Below are 15,380 nucleotides of genomic sequence, written 5' to 3'. Positions count from 1 at the left end.
TCCACTTCCAACCAAAATTCACAGCTAGGCTTGGACCCACTAAACAGCCTCATGTTTATGCCCAGATCAAGCCCAGCATGGGCGGAAGCTTCACCCGCCACAGCCCTGGTCTGCCGGGACTCGCTCTGGGGCCTTGGCGTCTCCAGCTTTCCCACTGCTGCTAGTATCAGGAGCAGGGCCGGTGGAAGGATGTTTCGCGCCCTAGGTGAAACTTCCACCTTGCGCCCCCCTCCCGTTCCCCTGCCCTGAGGCCCCCCCCCCCCGCGGCAGCTCCCACCCTCCACCCTGAGGCGCCCCCCCCGCCCCATCCCCCCACCCTGAGGCACCCCCCCCATCCCAGCTCACCCCTCCCCCCACCTCCTCCCCGAGCTGCTGTGGCTACTTCACTTCTCCCGCCTCCCAGGCTTGCGGCACCGATCAGCTTAGGCCAATCAGCTTAGGCACCGCAAGCCTGGGAGGCGGGAGAAGTGAAGCAGCGACGGCGTGCTCGGGGAGGAGGTGGGGCAGGGGGAGCTGGGGCGGGGAGTTCCCCTGTGTGCCGCCCCCCCCTTGCTGCAGGTGGCCCTCCCCGCGCTCCACTGCCCCAGCTCCCTCCGCCTAAATGCCGGCGGCGACCAGGGCGGCCGAAGATCCGGCCGCTGCGGTCGCTGCCGAAGAAAATGGCGCCCCCCAAATCCTAGTGCCCTAGGCGACTGCCTAAGTCACCTCAATGGTTGCACCGGCCCTGATCAGGAGGAGCATTTTGACCTGTGTCACCTAGAGCTGCCCAGAGCCAGAACCCTGCCGATGCTAACACTAGGGGAGCAGCGGTAGTGTTAGAGCAATGGTGTGGGAGCCTGAGTGCAGACACAGCCTCAGGAGTGAGAGGGAATCTGGACTCGGAGCCCAGAAATCCTCTGGCCCATGTCACCTACGGGTCTCAGAGCTCTTTAAATAGGCGGCTTCACCATGCTTCTGTGAGGTAGGCAGCGGTTACCCCCTTTGAGAGATGGGGAAATAGAAGTGTAGATACTTCCACTTACCAGCTCTGGATCTAACAGCAAGACAGTCAAACAGCTGGGAAGGGAACCCAGGAAACCTGAGTTCCAGTCCCTTGCTCGAGCCAGCAGCCAGCCCTCCACCCTTAGCCTCACTGCCAAGCCTGTCACCAAGGCGCTGAGCAGAGTCTCTCTGCAGATGTCCGTCCACGAGGAACTGGGCTGCGAGCACCAGCTCTTTTCACATGGGCTACGAACTGATACGCACGGGTATCTGAGCAGGTGAGAGAGAGCCTTAGCAGCCCATTACTCACTCACAAGCCATCCAATCCTGCACAGCTTGTGTATATTATGACCAAAGGGACATCCTATTGCATGGAAACATATGTGAGGAGGAGACTGGCTTGCAGCACGTACAATCAATCACCTTGGAGCATTGGAGAGTTAAATTAATGATTACTGGGCTGGAGTGTTTTGGTTCAAGCCAATACCCGCTGAACCCAAAGCTGCAAGGGACATTGCAGACTGGGCTTGCCTGATTCACTCTGAGGGGCCCAGTGTTGCAAAATCCGGGGATTAAGCCGGTAGAACCTTTTGCCTTTCCTAAAGCCTCCAGCTTGGCGTTCCCAGCAACATTTTGTTTCTAATTGATCTGACCCTCAGGTTTTCTTGGCCCGGAGCCCAGTGACCCTTAAATGAGCAGGTCATGTTGGCCAGGCGTAGGCGGTTCATGTGCTCAGCTTGTGAATGCAGCTCTGAGACCAGCTTCTTGAAAGTTGCCTGTAAAAGGAAGCAACAGCTCAGTACAGCTCCTCTTAATTCAGCCTTTTGCCGTACTTCAGATCCTCGCAGAGTCACAGGGATTTTCTGTCTCCCTTAGGGGCATTCTGCAGGGGACAGAAAAGCTTCTGCCAGCAGCTATAGTAGGTACATTGGGCACATTTGGGGTGAAATCCACCCCGGCCGCTTCCTGTTCATTCATATTTTGGCCTCAGAGACAAACCAGCCTCCTGATGGGGTGCACACGTGCAGGTGTGTGAAGCCAGAATACAGCTCCCAGAGTTTTGCAAAATTCTCCTGCACCGCAGTACAGACCGACCCCCTCCCTCGCTGTACAATTCTGAAAGCCACAACCAAGCACAGTTCGTGGACAGCAGGAGGCCAAGTTGTGGGCCGGGGCTTTCCAGAATACACGCCCTCCGTTCTCCCGCTTTGCTGCTGAAACTGCACTGCCAGCTGGTTTCAGCCCAAATAGCTAAAGGAACCTCCAAAATCCATTCCAGAAAACGTCGTCCCGTGTTACTGCCAAAGCCTTCCCATTGGCTAGTGCCTAAGTGAGGCTTTAGGTCTGAAAACCGATCCTGCAGGAACACTGCTCTGCACAGCTCAGCAGAATCCCTCCAAGATCCTGAGCATCTCCTGCTTTCACACACACACCACCTCAGAATCCAAAAGCAACCGGAAAGTGACTGAGCCAAATACTTCCTGCTGAAACAGAGGTTTTCCGTCATTTGCAAACACGGATCCTCGCGGCACCTCTCCGAGACAGGGAAACGTTGCCCCATTTCACGGTTTTGCAAACCACAACACAGTGGCTTGCCAAAGGCCCGCTTAGCAAGTCATGGCAGAGCTGGGACTAGGAGTTGGGAGTTCCTGGCTCCTGCTCACGTGGTTAGGATCACACTGCTCTCTTGTACAGTGTGTGCAAACTTGCTATTCCCCAGAAGAATCCCATCCTCCAATGTCTGTCATTTAACTACATTAACGATTCCCTGTGATGTCCAATGCCCAGCACCCTGGGGTAATCAGGGCTGCATGGCATCTCAATTGATGTGTGCCCTGACTAAGAGCCCATGCAAAGCCTCAGACCGATCTGGAGAGAGGCTCAGCTGCTCCTTACAGGGAGGAAGGAAAAGCCAGTGGGTCAGATATTTGAGATTAAATTAAAAGCAGGAGACATGTAAGTGAGTCTCCCCCTAGGTCCGCTCCCCTGGGTGGAGTTCAGGCTGGTGCTCCTGGGAGAGGGGGATTGTCAATCATTTACATTTCATGGTAAGAGAAAACTGATAGATGGTTTTTAAAAAGGGGGCTGAAGAAACTGGAGATAGCCAGACCAGATGAACTGCGACAGCCTGTCCTTGAGTTCAGTCTTTAAGCATCTGAAAGGCAACAATTATTTCTCCTTTAAAGAACTTCCTTCCCCTCCCTCGACAGTCTCCTGGAAAAGGCAAACACTGTAGGCAAACAGTTTGGGAAAACAGGAGGAGGTCCTGCCCTGGACTGAGGGGGTTAATAGCGAGGCGCACCGAGATGAGCTCTCTGGTGACGGGGGGGGGGGGGGAGGGGGGGGGGGGGTTGTCAGTCTGACCTGGCGGGGGGGGGGGGGGTGTCAGAGAAGAGAACTATTTCCAGGCACACTAGACCTTCCTTTCTTCTCTGTACCGAGGCTGAGGGGAGCCTGCCTGTCTGGGCTCTGAAGAGCATTCGGATGGGCACGCACTGCAAACTCTTTCTTTTGATCTGGTGTTAAGAAAACTCCTGCCCTCTGGGCGTTTCATGCAGATGGCCCCCACTACCACCAACCCCGTCCACCTGGAAGGGGGGCTAGCGAAGGCAAAAGATGTGTCTGGAGCCCAAACCCTTGCTTCGTGGCGGTCCAAAGGACGTGGGCAGTGGGTGCTCCCAGTGCAGGGAGCTGCCAAGGGCACACAAGGGGGCGGGGGCGACAGCTCCGATTGGAGGTTTCCGTTCCTAATGACGTGTGCTGTTCGGGAACAAAACCCCGTCACCCGCTTTAGAAAGGGACGGGAGAAAAGCAGCCTTTTCCTGGCTGCCTCGTTGCCAAAGAGATTCAGCAGCTCTCCCCCAGCAACCCGAGCGGCCGCACAGCCCAGTGCAAGGTGACATCATCTGCCCTTTGGGGCCTCTCCAACAAAGGCACCATTATGTACTGTCATCTCCAGGAACCCCCCAGCATGCCCAGGTTAAACAGAGAACTTTCCCACACCCAGCTGCTCTGTTGCTGGGGTGGACCAGGCCCAATTCACCAGGGCAGCCCAGCGCCATTCACTCACTGAACGGGAACAAGGGCACCCTTCCTGGGTGCCGTGCTATCCTGGCCCTGCCTTCCTTTCGCTGGGGACAGCCGGGCCGAAGACAGGGGGTGAAAGCCAATGAGCCCGTCACCTCTAGAGCCCCAGTTCAATCCAGCCCAGGGGCCAAAAGTTACCCTCCAGTGGCCGGTGAATGAATCTGGCCTATGTCTAGTTCCCAGTGGACACGTGTTTATCCCAGACCCACCCCTTTCCTGGCTTCCCAGCTGAGATGGCCACGGTGTGACGGGCCCATGAAGACTCAACTACCCTCTGCCCACAAAAGAGCATCCTGACCCAGTCCGGAGGGAGGCCCGTGGCGGGGAAGCTGCCCTCCTGCTCCCAGCGCTGTGCCTGCTCAGGGGATGAAGAGAGGCCTTTGTGCTCCAGAGCCATCCTCATGGGACCTTTCACCAGGGCCGGGCTGGCGACGAGAGACGAGTACTGGGGGGAAAGTGCAGGGAGCTCGGCGAGGCTGCTACAACGTCGATACTCACCCTACCCGGTGCATGCACGTCGGGTGGGCTGGAGAGCAGGGCTGCAAAGGCGGCGTTAGATTGTCCTGCGGTGCCAGAGCAGCTTGTGGATCGATTGGCATCTTTGGCATCAAAGCAAAACAGGCTAGTTCTCGGCCAAACGTGAACTCAGCAGCTTCTCCTGTGGGTAGAGAATCCACGCCGGGCCCGTACATGTGCAGCAATCGCTACGTTCCAGACCGGTGGCGAGCGCTGAAGGACCGGAGTTTGGAAACACCACTTTGCTCTCTCTGTACTGGAATTAGACTTTCAATCTCTTGCACTGTGCCCCATCGGTCAAACACTAGACCTGGCTAGCTGTCATTGCAGTCTGAGTACCAAGCTGTTCCGGATTTATATACTGCATCCGCTTCCGCGGATTCACAATGCCTGCTGGTTTCAGCGAGTGGAGACCCAGGCGGTTTGTGTGGACTCATGCCCCCAGGAGAGCTGTTCAGAGGGTGGACGGGGACAGCCAGGAGCATTCATTGGTACTTGTACTGAGGTTGTGGCTCGAGGCCCCAGTCAGGGGTCTGGGCCCCACTGTAGTGCACACACATAACTGGAGACCGTCCCTGTCTCAAAGAGCTGATACACGCTAAAGACATGGCAAGAGATGCTAATCTGAGGAGAAGCAGATCAGGTTCACCTGACCCAGCCCCTTGAACGGATGCTGCCGTTTGTAGGCTGGGATGCCAGCCCGTCCCGGCGTTTCTCTGTGAACAGGGACCCAGCGGCACCCAGGCAGGGAGCACAGCTCATCCCTGTGCCGCTTTCTGGACACGGGGCACTTCACGCTCTCCCTCCCCTTTCAGCCTGCGGTGTCTCCTTTGGCACCGCGCGTTGCACAAATGGTGAGACGTCGAGTTTGATGCTCTTGCAACTTTAACCCTAAATGTTCAAACAACAAAAGCCTAAAGGATAAGAATATGCCCGATTCGCCGCCACAGGATGGGACAGATCCATGGCAAAGCTCAGGCAAGAGGGCCACGCTCCGCACTGGCACACGTGGGAGGAGGATGGGCTTGTGGTTAGGGCATTGTGTTAGGACTCGGGGGCTCTAGCCTCCCTGGGTGTCCTTGGGCAAGTCCCCTGATCTCTCTGCAGCTCAGTTCCCCATCTGAAGAGTGAGGATAACTCTCGGTCTTGTCTGTTTATTGTGTTAGATCCCAGACTGTCCCGCGCTGTGTGTTTGTACAGTGCCGCTGGCCCTGGGTTCCTGTTACTCCTTCCAAAGCTCTCTGTCCAGTCAGTTCCTCTGCCCTCTCACGTTGTGCCCTACAAGCCTAGTCACAGGGCGACACACTAGGCAAGATGTGGGAGCCTCTGGGAGGCTCCTGGCTGAATTCCTCACTGGCCAGTACAATGGCTATGCTTGGCAGCTACTCCCTCTGGCAGCAGAGAGGAGCTGTGGCTTGCACAGGGGAAAGGGAGGTGGGAGGGAAGGACACAGCGGTGATTAATGGGACTGTGTCATCCCTATCCCTGAGGGAGACAGAGTTTATTGCTTGTACACGGTAGGACTTGTTTGGAAAGACAGAATATAAATTAAGAGACGTTTTTAATTCTTCTCTGGCTCTTCACGGGAATGTTCATGTCACTGATCCTGCAGAGAGGTGTGTCATTATTTAGACTTTAAGCAGTCGGTATTAATGTGGGAGTGGGTAGGGCCCTGCCATGTCTGCTCCTATCTGGATGCTTTCAGGGATGGCGAGAGCAGCAGCGTACGAGTGGAGGGTGGCTGAGGCCGAGCTCATTACGCTCGGGGGTATTTAATGAGCACGCTGACACAGATACAGTGAGAATTCCTGATGCGATGGTTCTGAGGGAGGGCGGGCGTTGGGATTTCAGAACACTAAATACTGCAGCACTTCCCTGTACATTTATGTAATGGTGCTATTTTAGGCCATATATTCAAAATGAGAACTCACAACTTTTATTCCTCTGGCAAACCAGAGCAGCCAGAGAGAAAGCTCTGACCTCGTGCTCTCCAGGCAGGACTGAGTGTGACACGTAGGAGGTACGCAGAGTCACTGGGCTACACGGCAGACTCCATCCAACCCAGGTGCCAGGAGGCCAATGTGTCTGTTGCTGCAAACGGCGCGAGATGGAGAGTGACACTAAAGAATATGCAAGCCAGAGGGGCCGTGGCCTTTCTGATCAGATCAGGAGTTTAGCTGCCCTGGAACTACACCCTGCTTTCACAGGGGGACACATTGCATCATCTAAGAGTTCTTTTCCAGATCTAACTTCTAGGATGCTCGGAGGTCCCTATGTAACGGGCGGTCAGGGGACCTGGGGCCAGCCAGCCCTGTGGTTATGCAGAGTCCCTTTCAGAACCCTGTTAGAGGTGCTCCTCAGATCCAGCTGGGAAGGGTTCAGGGGATTGCCTAATGAGCCCTGATTCCTATTCAAGGCTGAAAGAGCTCAGCTGATGTGGAGAGAGAGAGGGAACAGGTGGCATCTCTCAGACAAGTGGCTGGTACAGCGGGAAATGAAGACCCTGGGCAGGGGGAATGACTGGGCTTGTGTGTGGAATGGCTTTAGTGTGAAGAAATAAAGCTGAAGCCCTAAGGTAAAAGGGCCCTTCACGGGCAGAGGGCCCAGGCTGCCAGCACCCCCTCCACACTGCTGCAACCTCCTTCTTGCAGCATGTGAATTTGGTGTGTTGGAGAAGGTCCAATCCCAGATCCACTAGGAGCAAAGCTATTTACCCAAAGGAAAAGCAGAGCCTGGCTTGTTTGCAAGGCTCATCTCATGCTGGTGATGCTCCTACCACCCTAAGAACAAACCCACTTATTTTTTAAGCTCTTTAGGGCAAGGACATGGCATGGCTTTTTATTTGCTCTGAAGTGCCTTGTGCGGGTTGGGTGCTAGATGAAGTAGTGCAGGCATGGACATCTCACGGTTTTCATCTGTAGTCGGGGTGAATTTCTGCATTAGCAGTCGGCAGGTCTGTGGCGTCTCTCTGCTTTGCTATGCTTGTGGGAAGAGAATCCTGTCTCTGAAGATGATGTGACCCTTGATGCTTTCACCAGAGAGCGGAGAATGAAAGAAGTTTTGGGGCAATACCACATAAGGAGCTTTCACGGGTGCCTGTTCCTGAGCTGTAAGTTCTACTATGATCTCATCCTAGGACAAGTTTATCTCAGACATCACTCTCCCCAACCACCCCCACCAGAATTCCCATTGCAATGACAGTAGAGCGCAGAGGAGGCAAGATGTGAAATATGACGGCATGGAGCTTGCCAGGTTTTAGGCCTGGTGGGGCCGTGTTCCCATGTGGATTCAGGAACCCTGAGAGTGCACGATAGAATAATTTCCAGAAACAAATGCTATCAGCCCAGGGACTCCAGCAGCATGTCTGTCACTGTTCTGCCAGCACGCTCTGCGTAGGGAACAAGAACCCCTAGCCAGCAGCACACAGACAGGAGAGACCCTCTGCAAGAGAGAGAAGCACCTCTTTCTCGGCATACATGATACACCCCCAAAGGGCTGGAAGGGCAAAACGTATACAAATAGAAACACTCGCCCATCCTAACAGAGGGCAATGCCACACGGCCTGGATTCGGGTCTCATGCTGGTGTAAGCAAAATCCGATTCAGGGCCGTGTTTACAAACTGCTAAAGCCTGCAGGTCTGCACTCCTGACTCCCCCATCCCCATGTTGCAGACTTCAGACGTTCTGAGAAGTATCTGCACTCTGAGATAAGCTCATCCCATGTTTTCTAGGCTTTTGTTCAGCCCCTTCTACCTCCCATATTAAGTTCCATTCAGCTACCGCCTCCCCACGTCCCTTTCCCTCAGAGCAGTATTTGTTACCTGCACCTACAAGTGGGGAGAAGTGCTCTGTGCCTTCTTCTCACCCCCAGTGGACTGTCCCCTCTGACGTTACAGCAGAGTGTCCGTGCTGCTAGCCACAGAAGTGGAGGAGCAAAGTACCGCAGCCATCTGAAGTGCTGGTTGGGCGGGACGGATAATCAGCCTGCGTTACATTCTGGAAAGAGCTGTGTTTGGCTAGAGTGGTTTAACACAATTAATCTGACATTAATTAGCTCCCGGGAGAAGATATAAGCCCCAGGGGGCTTCCCACTCCCAGAACAGCGGAAGTCGCACATATCTTCCTTGTATGGAAGGGGAGGTGGCGAGGCAAGGAAGTCGGCACAAGGGAGTGAGATACGACACGGCCCAGCTGACTCGAGGAGTTTCCCTCTACAGGCCAGTCTGGGCTCAGTCTCCGTGGGGGGTGACGTGGCAAGAAGGTCAGGGCCCTCCTCTCCCACTCTCAAGCTCTTTTCTCTAAGGAAACGGTTGATTTCAATCAATGCAATCTGAAGGCAGGAGCCCTAGAGGAGGGAGGAGCCAGTGGCTTGGCTAGCTGCCAGACGCATCGAGCTGCGCTCCCAGGAGCTGAGCAGTGTAGCGACGTTTAGGCACGAAAATAGTTAGACCGAAAAAGCAACGGTCAGAAACAAGAAAACAAGGTCGATCGAGTTCCCCAAGCGACAGAGCTTCAGCCTGCAAACTGCCAAGCGTCCACACCCAGCGCTCCAACTGCGAGCAAAACACATTACTCAACCTGCGATGCAGAATGCAATGAAGACTAACTAGGCCACCGGGGGAGGTCTGAAGCCAGGCGAAGGCATCTGTCTCTCTGCCTCCAAGCAGAGGGTTGGTGGAGATAACTCAGACGAGAGCAGGTTAGCACTGAAGAGCCTGACTCCATCTCCAGTCATAACCCAGCATTCAGCTGACAGATACAACCCGCAAGAGCCACCAGAGGTGCTGAGGCACTCGACACATGACAATGTTCACACTGCGTTTCATGCCCCGTTGACTCTGTGCTATTAGGCTTCATTCTCTGATTTCATGGCAGAATGCCCTTTGCTAACTCCAACCCTGGGTACAGCTGAACCATTCAATTCCTAAGCCAGCAGCCTTCGCAAACAAACCCAACACCTACCTGGTCTCAGTCAGATCAGGGCTGGTGCACCTTGACACAGAACCATTTCATTTATTCCCAGGCAAGAGAACCATCTTCAGCTGCTTTTAACACTGTCAATCTGTATCCGTTACATAAGAGTATTTCCACTGGAGAGAACATTTACCACAACCTTAGAAGGCCTGGAAAGTCAAACTTAGCTGTGGCCCCAAGCATTGCAAAGGATGGAAATGCCTATGGGTGTGCACATCTTTCGATATTGATGGTGCAACAGACTAGATCAAGCCACTGGTTCCCAGCACTCCCAGATGGAGTTCGGCAGCTTTACCAGAGTCCCTGGAATGCCCGCATTACAATGCCCTTCCTTTAGCAAACAGTTGGCTCCCTTTGCCCCGGACTGCTGCTAGGTGCCACCTCTTCAGCACAATAAGCACAGAGGGCTAGACTGGTAAAAGCACCAAGCAACTCCCATTGACATTAGTGGGAGGTAAGCACCTAGTTGGATTTTCAAAACTGCCTGTCTGAATCTTCAGGCACCTAAATGCCTTGAAAAATCTGGCCCAGAGTTCCTACTATCATTTCTTACAGGGAGACAAAGCTGAAGATGCTAATGGCCTGTGTTGGCAGCACGTCCAGTTACCCACGAATACTTAACTTTACACGGTGCTTCCCTGCCACAAGACTGTGGCGCCTCACAACCTGGGCTGCAGGGACTAGCCCGAGACTGGTGCTGCCCGGCGGAGGCAGCAACATGAAGTGAAGGGCATGCCCAGTGCCCCTTAGCTGTGGTGAGGTGTTCCCAACCTCAGAGCAGAAGTCCCCAGCTACCCAACACCTCCTCCTCCACTACAGAGCTTCTTCCAGCGAGCACACAGAGTACAATTTAGCCCTACAAATCTCACCACTCTCTCACCCCATGACAAAAAAGAAAGACACATTTATTTGTAGAAGGCTTGTCCTGAAGCCAAGAGCTACAACACAACAAAGCCAGAAGCCCAGCGACAGAGTTCAGCTTGGTCCCCTGGATGCATTTTCTACCCAGCCCTGCAGACTGGGCAACGATACAGAGATCCCCTAGGATTATGGCTCAGTTTGCAATGTGGGTCAGTCCACATTCTCTACGACTCCCACAGCGCGGCTGGTAGTTAGTCACCAACGGTGATGGAATGAGAAAAGGGGGGAGGGGAAGTGACTCAGGTGTTCTGAAAACAGCCAAGCAGTTGCCAATTAGTCCAAAGAGCCCATCTGGCCTAAGGAAAGGCTATTTAGAGTGTCTAATAATCATAGCAGAAGAGGAAGAAAACTAATTTAAAGCCTTTTAAGACTCACTGCTCCCCTGCCAAAGCATTCCCCTCCTCCAGGGATCCATTAGGAATTTTTATTGTGTAGATTTATCACAGAGTTATTTGGTCAAAACATGAAGTAGCTTGTCCGATGATTATGTTAATCATAATCATCTGGTTAAAACCAGCATGAATTCCATTTGCCTTCAGGCCTCATTTAGTACCGACCAAATGCCAAGTGAAGAATGTAAGTGTGGAACAAAGCCTTGGTTGGCGAGTCACATATTTGGTTAACCACCAGACGGCTTTGTGGCCCCAGAGAACCCCCCAGAACTAACAGGGCCCTGTAAAGTATAAGGGACTCAGGTGCCATGGTGCCAGGTGAGATATAGGAGCCTAAACAGAAACCAGCACAACCTCTGGGACAGGGACTGGCTTTGCACAGCACCTAGCACAGCGGGGTTGTGGGCCACAACTGGGGCTCGAAGGTACCACGGACATACAGATAACAACAGTAACTAATCTATAAAGGTCCCCATCCCCACATCATCAGGACTAGCACTTCCCGTGTGTAAGGAGAAGAGCCAATGTGACTTTAACAGACAGAAAGGGAGGGGGTGTCTAGGCAGTAGTTTGCACTAAGACTAGTAGCTGGCTTAGAGAAGCAAGAATTTCATGTTGAGTGCAGAAAAAAAAAAAAAACAATGAAAAAAATTCCCCCTTCATTTCTATAAGCCTCACCAAAGAGGCAGGTTTATGTTTGCGTGTTTTCATGGACCATTTTATTTTGTTACCATCTCTGGATTGTGTCAAGTTGCTGTGGTGGTAACATGCCTTGGGCAATAATTCTTATAGAAGAAACCAGCTAGTAAGCTCAGATCTGGTCTACAAGCAAGGGCCACACCGCTTTACAGAAATACAGCTGAGGCATTCGCTAAACAACCAGTCAGACCTGGTTAACCTGGACAGTCTCCCAGTACAATTGTCACTTGGATTAAGGTATCTTCTCATTAATGAGTTAATCGAATGTGCTTGCTCTCTCTCTGGTTGCCATCTCAATTACACTTTTTCAGACACCCAGATAGAAAAAGATCTAAGGCAGGGCTGATAGTTCTACACAGTAATGTAATTTGAAGGCCATTATATTTCATCTCTACACGTCTCTACTACCCAGTAATATAATTTGTTGAAAAAGCCACTTTATTTCAAACCAGCTAAAAGTCCTTGTAGAGATCTTATCCAGCAATATTTTACTGAATGAATCCAAGTGCTAGTACATGGTGTAATAAAATGATTGTACTGTTAAAACCACTTTGCTTTAGAATAAAAAGGCACCTGCTTTGTAGCACTGCCAGTTAAAGAGCTCTCTCTTACTCAGTTTGGTATTAACAGTTCAATTTAACTTTTATCTGTTTAACTGCTCCTTTTATTAGCCTCTAAAGCAGTGGTTCTTAACCTTTACTGCAGTCTGCACCCCTTTGGTTCTCAAAATATGTTCTCGCACCCCTTACCAAAATCAAAATATGTTCGTGCACCCCTTAAACCTAGATATATTTTGTCTGTATATTACAGTAATCGATAAAAATGTATAATGTTAATAAATACATAGGTTTGATTAAACAAAGTAGTTGTATTTACGTGCCTGTGCTTAATTTGTGTTTTCGATGATTTACCTTCTAAAAAAATCTGGCATGTCTCACAGCCCCAGAAAGGGCATCTCGTATCCCCAGGGGGTGCAAGCACCCCAGATTAAGAACTACTGCTCTAAACTAATCCCAGTCTAGCATGACTCCCATGCAAAACTATGTTAACATGTCTATTTCCATCCCCCACATTTGAGAAGCCAACCAGTTTTTGGCAATCCAAGGAAGGCATTAAAAGGTCACTCGTTTAGAGATTACACATTTCATTTACTGATGCCTCCATCCATCTGTTATCAGTCATACTTAGCATCCTCTTTGAACATGATCTAAAAATTAAGGCATCCAAAAATCACTAGTCACTTTTGAAAAATTAGGCCACAGAATGGCGCTACAGCAAAGGGTCCAAGTTCTTTTCTGTTACAGCGGCAAAAGATCAGAAGTAAAGCGGTGTATCTAAGAGCAGAATTAGGCTCAATGATTTCAAAATTACAAGCCTAAGTGTTTAAAAAGAATGTCAGTTACTATTCTCCATCAAAAGGTTGTAGGGTTTTTGTTGTTTTTTTTTAGGATAGAAATGTGTAAGTGCTCCTAAGGGACAAAAGAAAACAGTCAGTGAGGTGACCAGTGGACGTGAAAACTGCAGGGGCAACTTTTCACTTGTACCTCAGTGTCATACCATAATTAAATGTCCCCAAAGGGTGGACAGAAGATTGTATTTTCTCGTGGATTCCTGATGTCGTATACAAAAGCAGTCTATTTCCTTCCCCTCCCCCATCATGATTTAGGAGCTGGGAATAGTTTCTCTTTGGCAGCTATATAAGACTGGGTGTACTCTGCAGATGCAAGTTTAATTAAAAGCCTGTTCCCTTTGCCTTATGACAATATGATGGTATCTTAACTACCTCTCAAAAGCAATAGTTGCATAAGCTGCTCTAGGTTTAGTCTGAGATATGGCCCAGGCAGTTCCAAATGGTTTCAGAGATACCTTCCAGGTTTCTAAAACTTTTTCTGCATTCAGCTTAGAAATGAAAATGTCACCATAAAACTAGTTAGGAAGCTCGTATCTGAAATACACTCCAGTCAATCCATGTGCATAATGGGCTACCAGCTTAACAACAAGGAAGTCTTCAGCAGGAGTGTAATAGAACATGTTGGACCCTTTAAGAGCAGCTGCCACTAGTCCTGGCGCTTGGCCTTTATGGGAATTCTGGGAGATGTAGTCCCAAGAAGGACCCTGGGTATAGTAGGCTGCTTCAAGGCATGCTGGGTAAGAGTAGGTAATGCTATATAAAGTGGCCTGTGGCTCAGTCAAAAAAGACTGGCAGGGAGCTGGAGTTGCTGAGAGAGCATAGGAGAGGGGTGTTCTCTCTAGACAGTGGGAGGAGTAGCTAGGAGGGGATGTAAAGGAGGACAAACTGTACAAGTCCCACAGGGGCAAGATATAACAGTGGAGTGAAGGAAGAGGCCTGGGGACCACAGTAATGGTGAGGATCTGAAGCCTGGTGTTAGCACCTGTCTTTGTTTAGAGGCCCCAGGCTGGACCAATGGAGGGAGGAAGTCACACCATCAGCTCAGTCTGCCTCCCTTAGAGAGACCTCGGTGGGAAAAGGACTATCAAGCTGTTAGTTGTGGAAGGGTGAAGAAGCTGACTCTGACCTGAGCCCTGCATCGAGGGGGAAAGCTAAGCACGCAAAGGGTTGAAGGATTATTGCACACTCCTGCCTCAGGGGGCTGCAGAATGGATATTGGTTGTTTGGGACTCTTGCTTGTTCTGGAAGGGGAGGAATCTCTAGTCTGGCTAGAGAGCCATGTTATTCCATCACAAAGGAACACCCTAGACAACGCTGTGGCAAGAGGGAGATCAGCTACAGCTCGCGACTGAGGCAGCAAGCTCCTTGCAGAAAGGTAAGCGCCTGCGACAGCGGGGTTTCTCTCTAATATAGCGTATGGAAGCCCACGGGAGCTGGGACTGTTACTTCTGTTCCCTGACAAACAAAACATGTCTGTGGCACAACAGATATTCAGAAAAGTACCTGTCTCTATAGAGCAGGACGTTGGAAAAAGATAGTAGCCTACACGTTCAACGTGGATATTCAACTCACTCTAGCATCTAATGCATCTTGACAAGGGAGGGCCACAGAATAAAGTAGGAAGAGTTGCTGCTGTGGCTCTAGTGAAATGAGACACAGGCCCAGGGAAACAACAAGGCAGCCTGTAGGTTATTAAGTGTGGACGTGGGTGTGGGCATGTACATCTCCAGGCACCAATGCTACAATCTCTCATGCAGACTTGTCTAGGTGAAGGCTTAGCAGAACTTGATTTTATTTTTTTAATAATTTTGATAGATAAATGTCTGTTTATTCTTAAGCAATTTTTGAGAGTATCCATTTTAAATTTTCACAGTTGCAGGCTCTGAGTAATACAGAGAATTCTTGTCCAGGTGTGTGTCTGGTGGGTTTCGCCCACATGCTCAGGGGCTAACTGACTGCCATAGTTGGGGCTGGGAAGGAATTTTCTTCCAGGTCAGATAAACAGAGACCTTGGGGGGTTTTCCACCTTCCTCTGCAGCATGGGGCCCAAGTCGCTTGCTGGTTTGAACTAGAGTAATTGATGGAATCTCTGTAACTTGAAGTCTTTAAATCTGGATTCAAGGACTTCAGTAACTCGGACAGAAGTTATGGGCCCACTACAGGATTGGGTGGGTAGGGTTCTGTGGCCTGCCATGTGCAGGAGGTCAGACTAGATGATCATAATGGTCTCTTCTGGTCTTAACATCTAGGAGTCTGTGAGAAATTCTAGGGGAGTCAGACAATTATTTAACAAAAGTAGAGGCTGAGTCTCAGAGTTAAAGCTTACAAACTGTTAACACACAAATTGTCAATATCACATGTCAAAATATACAAAGTAAATATCCTTAAATCAACAGATC

At 50.9% G+C, this 15,380-nt stretch overlaps 2 protein-coding genes across 2 annotated transcripts in view; one reads left to right on the top strand and one right to left on the bottom strand.

The window, feature by feature from the left end:
• LOC101949331 (carboxyl-terminal PDZ ligand of neuronal nitric oxide synthase protein-like) overlaps positions 1-15,380 on the bottom strand; it is a 61,684-nt gene that overhangs the window by 25,380 nt on the left and 20,924 nt on the right. The window lies entirely within an intron of this gene.
• Positions 13,381-15,380, top strand: part of TTLL11 (tubulin tyrosine ligase like 11) — a 210,164-nt gene continuing 208,164 nt past the window's right edge. The window contains exon 1 of the mRNA XM_065572107.1: positions 13,381-14,356. The gene's annotated coding sequence lies outside the window, so the exon portion shown is untranslated. The remainder of the gene's footprint in view (positions 14,357-15,380) is intronic.

The sequence above is a fragment of the Chrysemys picta genome, chromosome 18, assembly GCF_011386835.1.
Source record: "Chrysemys picta bellii isolate R12L10 chromosome 18, ASM1138683v2, whole genome shotgun sequence".
Classification (NCBI taxonomy): Eukaryota; Metazoa; Chordata; order Testudines; family Emydidae; genus Chrysemys; species Chrysemys picta.
This window is presented reverse-complemented; position numbering and strand designations above follow the sequence as displayed.